Genomic DNA, 10,458 nt, shown 5'->3' with positions numbered 1-10,458 from the left:
CATCACAAAAGTTTTGAGCGTGGAAAAAGCATTCTCTTTGTGTGATAACTTTGAATAAGCCATTTAAAATAATTTTCTACTTTGCATGCTGAAATGAGGGGAAAAAATTTGTGGATTATAATAATGCTGGGATGCTGGTTGAGAAAATGTAATATATTTTATAAAGATGAGGAGTAAAACTTTGGAAAACAATATTACCGTATGATTTCCGGGGGGGAGCGGGGGGGGGAATTCTTCCTCAGATAATTTAGGGTTTGTTTGCCCTCTGCTTTAGGTAAACCAAACAACTATTGCTTGCTCTGGTTATTCTGTGTCTGGACACTGGCACACTGCTAGACCATACACAGCTGAATGCCAGAAGACAGGAACTATGGAGAGTGCACACTTTTTTTGGACAACTTGGAAATCTGACGTGGGTCTAACACTGTAAAATCTGCTCTCTGCAGCTCTGAGGACAGAGAAGCTTCAGATCTGAGTTCAGGAAAAATGCAGACTGAGATGCAATTCTATTTTGGGAAAAAAGTATATGAAAGAGCCAGCCAGAATTTGGCTCTGAAGAGATTAAGATTTAAACATTGCATGCTTGTTCAGATTTTGTTAACAGGAAGCATATTCAAAATTAACAATGCATGTGTAATTAATGTGCTGTTTTTACAGGTTTACAAATTTAAATGCCAGTGTAGTGCCCTGTAAACTGCATTGTTCTGCTGAAAAATGTAGAAGTTGAAAAAGTGCTGTATGAGAGTGTGCAGAAGCTGGAGGTGTGGTCTATAGAGTAAACACTGAGTTTAACTTAGTCATGCTTGGGTATGTGACTTATGGGTTGAAAGTGTGGGGTTGCCATTTTCTGGAGTGATATAAGGGCCAGATCCAGAGTTTGTTGGGACTCTACAGAAGACTTTGAATTGAATGTCACAGTCTTTTGACCAGACATTTCTCTGAAGACATGCACAAATGTTTCTGTCTCCTCATCATCTTCAAAGTGGATTAATCACTGTCTAAGAACAAGGCCAGTGTGTATTTTTAGGCTTCACAGTAAATTATGGGGTTGAAATCCATATAAATTCTAAACACTTTTGCTCTCAGTGAGTCAAACTGAAAAATTGTAAAAGATGCTTACAAGTGTGGGACTGGGGGAAAAGTGTGATCTAGAATGGTACACTGTGATCGGATCCCATAAATGATCTAGAATGGTACACTGTGATCGGATCCCATAAATGAGGCTCTGAAATACATAATTTGCAACTCTAGCTGAGGTTAGGTTGGATCCTTCTAAAGCCTGGGGAATGTTGGTGCTCTCTCCTGTCATCCCTTGCCTCACCGAAGGGACCTTGGTGCTCCCTTGACAGTAAATGTCAAGATTCTTTTACATTGCTCCTTTACACTTAATTGTAAATGAAAACTTAGACTAAGTTATTCTTGTATAAATTGGAAGTAACCTGATCCTTCTGTAAAGTTTACAGATTTCCATTGGATAAGGCATTCTGATGCTGGTTTGTGACATACTCTTTATTTACATATATATTATTTATATTGTATATGATATACTCCCATGCAATGATGGGGAAGATTCCTGACTTGTTTTAACGGCCAGGAATTAAGAGCGTTCCTATTTACGTAAGCATACGTATTAGATAAAATAGCAGTTTGCAGGAGCTGTGTCTGGGTAGAACAACATGAGTGAGGTCAGGTTCTGCTTTAGACAGTCATGCAGACATGGCCCTGTGCATTACCTTTGAATAATGCTGTAAGCAACAGCAACAATTTTTGCCTGTAATTATAACTGTGACTTCCTTTGAAGACCATTTCTGTCTTAGCTTGTCTTTCATCTTTGTAGACAGGGGTCTTTAGTAAAAGTTTTCTGCCCTGGAGAATAGGGGCTAACAGTGGGTTATTATTATAGTTTTCCTCAGTTGGTGTAAAGTTTATCTGGCTGCTGCTAACTGTGTTTTGACAAATTCTGTAACTGAAAAACAATTTATTTTAAGCTTCTTATTTATTTGCACTGCTAATTTCAATGACAGATTTTTAACAAGTATTTAACAAAAACTTACAAGTATTTTATGTCTTTGTTTTGTCTTACCTGTTTCTTCTATTGTCTCATAAAATGTTATGTCAATAAGTAATTGTTGTAGTATTGTATTAATTTTTTCATTAAAATTCCTTTTAGGCATTGCTGGTGCTGTTTTGCACTGGGAGCATCTGCTATAAACTTCACTGTTTGAGCCTTTCTTTGTTTAAAGATTCGTATGAGCTTACATGTGCTTTTTTAGTGATTAAATTCCAGTCCTGTTACAGGTGCCAGCTGTTACTGTAATCCTGAGAGATGTGATTTAAAAGACTTTACAGAATAAGGTGAGAGAGGGGGAAAAAACTTCCAGTCTCTTGGTAGGAGAGAAGTGGTAAATGTTTCGGCACAGATATATGTGGCTACAGTTAGATTAAATATAAACCAAACTACTAAAGACAGTTCTTGTACTGTCCGTAATAGTAACTGTATTATTTGTGCATTTTTGACACAATAGTTTTCTCAGAGCCAGATAATCTTGTGAGAAGTCCTAGCTGCAGGGAATAGAAAAACCTTTATTGACTTAAGCAGAACCAAGATTTTGCTCTTTTTTTTTTTTTTTTTAAATATGTCAGAGCTTCAGCTTTGATTTAACTCGCAAAATAAATTGTTGTATTAAATTGGGTCAGTTGTCAGTCCAGGCTAGTAGCCTGTCTGTTGCAATGGCTCATATCATGTGTTTCTGAGTATGTGGCTGTAACTGAGTACTTCAAACCAGTGAAAGCTAGCACTGCTGTGGAAAGAGCAGCCCTGCTGTCCTCCCAGCTTGCCCTGCTTATTCCCATCTTATATTAACAATTGCATGGTGAATCTGATGGGAAAAATTTCTGGCTAATGATTTTACCAGCAAACAGAAAAGATAACTATGCTTATTTCCCTGAACTGAGAATATTTATCAAAAGTGTTGTGTTCTTTGAGGAAAAATGCTTCCTCAAAAAAATTTCTTTCTAATATCTTAGTTACAAATCGCTTATAATTTCTTTGACTTCAACGAAGTTAAAGAGAAACTTATTTTATTCTCAGCTGTAAGGGGCTAAGCCTTAAAGTTACGATGAGATGATGCCAGGAACTGGCATGTGGATGAAGACAGGAGCCTGAAAGGACACATACAACTGAACAGAGACTCTGGAAATTTGAATGGACCAGGAAAAAGTGTCAGATGTGTAGTCTTGCTCAACTGAAATCAGAGAGTATAAAGGAAAACAGTGAGTAGAAAGGAGTGAACCCTCTCAGTAACTGCCTGTAGCAGTGCATCTGCCACAGAGTTCCCATTCTTCGTGGGGGGGGGGGGGGGGGGGGGCGGGGGTGGGGAGGATAAATATTGAGATTTCTTCCTGGCAGATTTCTTTTATATTGTTTGAGGGACGGATTAGTTTCAGAGGACATCAGATGGATTCATTTGTGGGTATGGTCTTACGCTTTAGAAATAGGTACTGGGCTGTAATACTTTGTGATGAATAGACAGGAAACTATGCTTTTATTGAGAAGACTTGATGCTTTTATGGACTAGCACAATGCTATGCGGGCATTAAATGATCTGAAGATGATGAACAACTCAACAGAGAACTTGCAGTTCCCCTGTAGCGCTGACAATGCTTTCATAAGACTTCTGTGGTATATAAGTGAGGGGTGCATTTAGGTGCAGACCAGGAGGTGTCCATTTGAAGTTTCAGCGTTTCATTCTGTTTTCAAGTAGGCTTTGATTGTTCCCTAAACAAGGATAACAAATAGCAGGAGAGAAGATGGCATGTCTCAATCTGGCAGTGTGTGCTTAGAACATCCTCAGCCAAATTCTCAATAAAAACCAAGCTCCAAAGACGATCAGTTAGCTGTTTAAGACCTTGGGTTATGGTTAGCATTTTGAAGAGTACTGCCTAGTCTTTGCAAAAGGAGTTTATGTAAAAATGTTTGTAGATCAACTATAAATCTGCAAGTTCCTGGCTCTCAGTCATGAAAAAAAACGCCTGTCTCTGGCTGAAGCTAGTTTGCTCTGGTAGAATACCCACAAGAAATGATCTGTTTGGAGGGAATGGTAGTGGTGGTAAGGATTTAGAAGGGAGCATGCCCTAAATGTAACAGAGATGTTGGAGGGAAAGGTGGGCAAATGCTTGAAGGCTGATGACATGAGCAAAGCAGAGATGGGCTGTTGAAAGCACGTGTAAGTTGGTGTAAACCCTTGTCCAGGGTTCAGCTGTCCAAGGCTTGGTTATGAAGCACAGATGCAAGTCCTTTGCTTAGCTTTGCTGAAAAAGTTGTTGAGCGAGAGTACGTGTTGTAAAGCCATGTAATAAAACAATTACAATTTTTTTGTTTTTTTCTAAGATAGCAATGGCAACTCATGGAGATGAGAAGAGTTCAAATTGCAGCATGAGGGGAAAGATTTTTGGAGAGTTAGAAGATAGCAATTAAAAAATATTGAATATCAGCCTGTTCCAAGGAATAATGGGGGGTAGCCTTGCTCCATGTGTCTCATGATTGCCAAGCCAGCGGAGACATGTGATGTGCATGCATCAAGGGGGTAAGCATATAAATTCTCAGCCTGTCAATGTGTTAGTCCTGCCTACAGGCTGATTACATGATTAGCTAATATGTAATGCTTGTATATGCTGCTCGGAGACTCTGAGTATGATAGAAGCTATTAAAACAAGTGATCCGGTAGAGGGGAAGGGACACCTGAGAGATGAGAGAAATACTCAAAGAGTGTTGAAGATGAGGACTAGACTATTAATTAGTGCCCAGAAGAAAAGAAAAAAAAAAAGGAGTAAGGAGATGAAAGGATTTAGTAGAGATGGTGACTTAGAGAGATGGGATAGGAAGATAATCATAGCAAGCTGTGTTTTTATATAGATTAGGGATGATATCAGTGTTACAGAAGTTGGGAAAGTTTAGAAACTATTTAGAGAGCAGTTTTGGGAATGGGGCAGCATCGAAATGCACAGGGCAGAAGGCTGGGAAGCGTGAAGGCTGCCCTTTTGGTGCTCCTCCATGTGGAAGCCGTGGAATGGAGCAGGAGCTCTGCCAGGGCGAGGAGGAGACGGAGCACTGGGAGCACAGTCCAGTTGTGTCAAACTTACCTGGTGAGAACAGGAGGAGGTTTTCCTGAAGCAGCAGAAAGAGGAGGGTTAGAATAATTTCTCTCTGCATCCTGGTTAGCAGATTACATCTCATATTTATCTTAAGGTTTTCAAAGCTACAGGTTTTCAAAGTGGGTTCTCCTTTATGTTGTGGATGAATTCTTATTAACAGCAGCATTCTAAAGCTTGTATCTTTCTGACACATAGGAATTTAATGCAGAAACACAACAGGGGGTTAAATTGTATATATTCCTGCAGAAACATTGACATAACAAATTTTTTTTATTTCTGTTTATTCTGAACGTCCTGCTTTGACACCTCAGAACTGGCTTCCGGGAGTCTTGCTGGAAATTCAAACCATCGGTAGCTTCTTCTGTTGAAGCTCCAGTGAAGCTGGTGGATTATGAAGTTATTTTAAAAATCTGTGGTGATTTGAGATGAGAAAGAATCCATGCTATTAATATTTAGTTAATAATTTATTGCAAGTGGCTATAGTTTCTCAAAACTATCTAGATGTGAAGCCCTGCTCAAATGTGCAGATTTTCTCTGATCTTGTAATAGATTCTGATTTCAATTACTATCCCCAATGCTGCTGTTCGGATGTGATACTATCTCTACCAGTGTCTGATTACTGCTGCTTGCCATAGGTATTGTTTCCTGTTCTGGGATTTCTGGGTTTTGCTCTGTCTTGCCAAATGTGGCAATTTTTGTCTTACTGACTTGTCTGTAAGCAGCTGCAGTGAGTAGAGCTGCTTCATCCAGAGTTCATTTTATAGAGGCATGAATATGTCTGTTTTCAAAAATGATGCTTAAATATTTATGATGCCTGCATTTTAAGAAAAATCACACGGGAGTAAACTAGTGTTTAAGGCACTCCTTGACCTGACGCAACTGTAGGTGAAGCTTGGCGCATTTCCTCAGATTGAGCAGAACTAATGGGGAAATAGGTGCTTACCTTGGATTCAGCAACTGATCTGTAACTCTGTAATAGGAACATCTGGAGGAATAAATTAAGAGTGTAGTAGTCTGTTCTCTTCCAGAGTCACATACTGTTATATTATGAGCGTTTAACACCTGCCCCCAACTTTTCAGCCACATCAGTACAACAAAACATGGTCAATCAAAAGCAGTATAACCTGGTTCCTTTCATTCCTAGAAATAAAGACTTACAGTCCTGCAAGTCAAGCTGAGATACCATCTGTTTTGCTGCAGAAGTGCTGTCCTCCAAGCCAGGATGGTTTTTGAGAAGGTTTAAGGATATTTGCACATAACATATGCATTCATAAAAGGCTTCTAGAAATTTAGTAGAGATACAAACAAACTTCTAGAAATTGTATCTGTGCCCTGTAGGGTGCTTAAAGCTCCAACCAAGACTTGAAAGATGTCTGCTGCCTGGAAAATGTTGTTTGAATTTTGTTGACAGATCAGCCTCCTGTGGAATACAAAGCTTTCTATGAAAAGCTCTTATTTCCTTATACTTTCAATTTTTTTTCTCAAAGCAGAAACTTCTGCTTATTTCTCATTCTTCGGAAAAATAAGCTTAAAACCTTTGCCCTAGACATCATCTGTTTATGTCACTTGCTGGTGAAAAATGGGAAAACCTCAACTTGAAATATTCCCACTAAAAAAAAAAAAATATATCAAGCTCTATCAAAAGAAACAACTTCAGAGCTTCGGTAATGTGTATGAGCATTTGTGTGTTTTTTTGAAGCAGCCCTATGTAGCTGGACAGCAGAAGCACTCTGTGTGTGTTAGGAGTGAGGGGGAGACTCCAAGATACGCAGCGGAACTTCAATTCTTTGTTTTTTCTCTAGTCTGCTCTCATTTGCAAAGGTGCCCAGATTCAGATAAGAATGTAAAAACTGCAGATGCCAGTATAAGTCCTTTCCTTCCTTCAAAAGGAAGAAATCATTCATCTGCCTCTCTGCATTTTTTTCAATCCTTATGTATTCATTCCTATATAAGTGCTGATCTATAGAGTTATTGCTTTCAGGCTTAAATTCCTTGTCAGCACACTGTCAGTCCATCTATTTCTTCTATTGCTAACGGAAGATACCTGGTCTCACAGAGCATAGCCAGATTTTTTTACACATCCTTTTATTAAGCACCTGGATAGAAACATGTAATTAAGATCAACTGCTGAAGACTAAGCTTTCTTTATTTCAAAAATCTTGTTCACAACTTTTCCCTTCTCATCCAAAATAAATCCCTGTAGCTACATATCACACTGGCCTGTAACCTTTCTGGTCCCATTGCACAGTGACCTTACCATGTTTTCTTAGATATTTTTCTTTTATTGTTGTTGGTTGTTTGCTTGGTATATAATCCAAGGTAGCCTCCTATAAATTTACTTTGATACCTAGTTCTGTTCATGATTTTTATTTCTTTTACATCTATAATTCTAGCTGTTTGTACTATCACTGTTCAAGTGGTTCTTGTGGGTGTGATGTTTTTTTCCCAGTTGTTACTAGGATATTACTATGTGACTTTGAAAAGGGCATATTTTGGAATTTTTTACTGTGGTGAATTTATGTATATTTCTCTTTGTATGAAGGTAACAGTGAAAATTAACTTTAAATACAAAGTTAGCACGAAGCAATCATATTTAAAATACTGTATCACCATTTTCTGATACAATATTATATGGTGCTCTAAGAAGTTTGCTTGGGAGTATATGTAAGCAGTGTAGCTCACTGGGTTCAGCTGTCGTTTGAGGAATATGGCCAGTTTACGAAAGGGACTCTATCCTCAAATGACATAATATTTTGCTTATGTTGAAAGACTTTTTTAGATCAGCACTCCTTTCTTTTAGGAAAATTTATTTTTTTTAAGTTTCTGGTTGATATCCCTTTATAGCTTTCTAGTTTTTGTTTGCTCTTTCCAATGGCAGCGCTCATTTTTTTCTAAATTGATCACACCAAGGTTTCTTGGGAGTCTGTCTCATCAGGTAAGTTTACTGTTCCCTTGCTTATGGTCCTCTATCTCTAATATTTTCCAAACATGCATGATTAAATTGTATGCAACATTTCAGCCGAGGCTTTAACAGTGCCTCATGGAATAAAAGTCTTTCCTGACAGCTTATATCTTTCTTTGCTCTGTTTGCCAGAATACAAGTGCCTTTGGATGTTTAACTTTCTCCTTGTACAGAATTCACAATGTGTGAGTATAAATGTGTACTTTCATGTCTCTTCATAAACTGAAAATTCTGTTTTTCAGACTTGAGATGCTTTTTCCTATGTCTTAAACTTCCAGCTTTAATCACATTCAATTTCTTACTTAGACCATCTTTCCCCCCTGCCACTGAGCAAAGCCTTAATTAAATCATTTAAAATTTAAGGCAAGGTGTCCATAATTCTCCTGTTATGTCTTGGAAATAAACGAGAAGGATTTCAGGCTTTTTCAGTGCACTTGTAGCTGATTTGTAAATCCATTTCATTTACCCATCTGAAATAGGTGTCCTTGCTACTTGTATTTATGCCACCTTGATAAATATTCTAATGTATGTACATATAACTGTAACAGGATCAGACAGAGTTTTCCAGTAGTATCACAGGTGCGCTGTTTTAATTTAACTTTCTGCTTCAACAGTTTGTTCAAGCAAAAATTCTACAAGATTGAACTGTATTTTCCAGTGACTGAATAAATGTGCTGGTATTGGCTGGGACGGAGTTAATTTTCTTCATAGGAGCTAGTATAGGACTGTATTTTGGATTTCAGCTGAAAACGGTGTTGATAACACAGGATGTTTTTATTACTGCTGAGCAGGGCTTACACAGACTCAAGGCCTTTTCTGCCCCTTACCCCACCAGTGAGCAGGCCAGGGGTGCACAAGACATTGGGAGGGAACACGGCTGGGACAGCTGACCCCAACTGACCAAAGGGATAATATTCCATACCATGTGATGTATATGATGTCATGCTCAGCATATAAAGCTGGGGGAAGAAGGAATAAGGAAGTTGGGGACGTTCAGAGTGATGGCGTTTGTCTTCCCAAGTAACCATTACGTGTGATGGAGCCCTGCTTTCCTGGAGATGGCTGAGCACCTGCCTGCCGGGGAAGTAGTGAATGAATTCCTTGTTTTGCTTTGCTTGCGTGTGCGGCTTTTGCTTTACCTATTAAACTCTCTTTATTTCAACTCATGAGTTTTCTCACTTTTCCCATTCTCTCCCCCATCCCACCCGGGGGTGAGTGAGCGAGCAGCTGGGTGGGGCTTGGTTGCTGTCTGGGGTTAAACCATGACAATAAATAAAGCAGAAGCGCATTGACTTATGCATCCATCACACTGGAGGGGGAAAAGAGTTTGAACGGCTTTTTTTAAGGTTGTGCAAGCCAACCTTTTTGCAGGCAGATATTCGCTGATGAAGTTACAGTAGTAATAATTTGTGAATAGTTTTTACAAAGTATGAATAGTTACAACTATTTTAGGAAAAATATATCTCTCTGTAAAAGAAAAAGGTCAATAGATTTTTTAATTATTTTTTTTTTTAACATAACTTTGTTTCTTAATTACCTTTTTAGGCTGCACTTATTTGGGACTCTTCCTGAGGGACTCCCTGAAGCTGTGAGTCCATCTAGCAGGTTTGTTCTTGGTTGTACTGCAGTGAAGCTCTTTATATTATGAATATTGAAGGTATTTTTTACTTTGTTCATACCTCCAAGAACTTACTGACTTAAATCCTCATTGCAGTGATTATCATAAATAGGAAGTGCTTGCTTCAGAGGTCAAGTTTGAGAGAGTGTGCAAGGGGCCTGAAGGTTTCTTAAATTTTTACAAAAAGACAATTTGCAAACTTACGCCTCTGCTTACCAGTACCCAGACAACTAAGCCCCTGCTGGAGAACAAAGTCAGGACCAAAATTCCTGCTGATTTCAGAGCAAGAAGTAGAATATGAATAACAGAAACTTCAGGATAAAACAAACCTGAATGACTACTATTTGCAGCACAGTCTGAAGTAAAGCATTCAACAGAGGTGCGATGAAAGGCTAGCAGTATGAATACTGGGAGGGTTGTTGGTCAGGTTGGAGCTCATACGCTTTCTGCTGTGGAGCAGATTTGATTTCAAGATAGGTGGAGGAGGGGGTGTAACTGTGGTAAGGTAAGTGTCCTAATGAATATATACTGAGTTTGGGTCTAGATGGTGGTAGTCTCTTTGCATAGAAATGTGTGCCCATAATGAAATGTCTGAGTAGATAACATAGAATTGGGTAATAAGTGAAAAAACAAAACAAGAACAAAATAAACTTTGCTGTGCTGTGAAAGATCTGCTCTACAAATCAGCTTTAACAAGCTTATGAATTGCCTATGCTTCATTTTA

This window comes from Pelecanus crispus, chromosome 4 (assembly GCF_030463565.1).
Source record: "Pelecanus crispus isolate bPelCri1 chromosome 4, bPelCri1.pri, whole genome shotgun sequence".
In the NCBI taxonomy this organism is placed as follows: domain Eukaryota; kingdom Metazoa; phylum Chordata; class Aves; order Pelecaniformes; family Pelecanidae; genus Pelecanus; species Pelecanus crispus.
Note: the sequence above shows the minus strand (reverse complement) of the source record.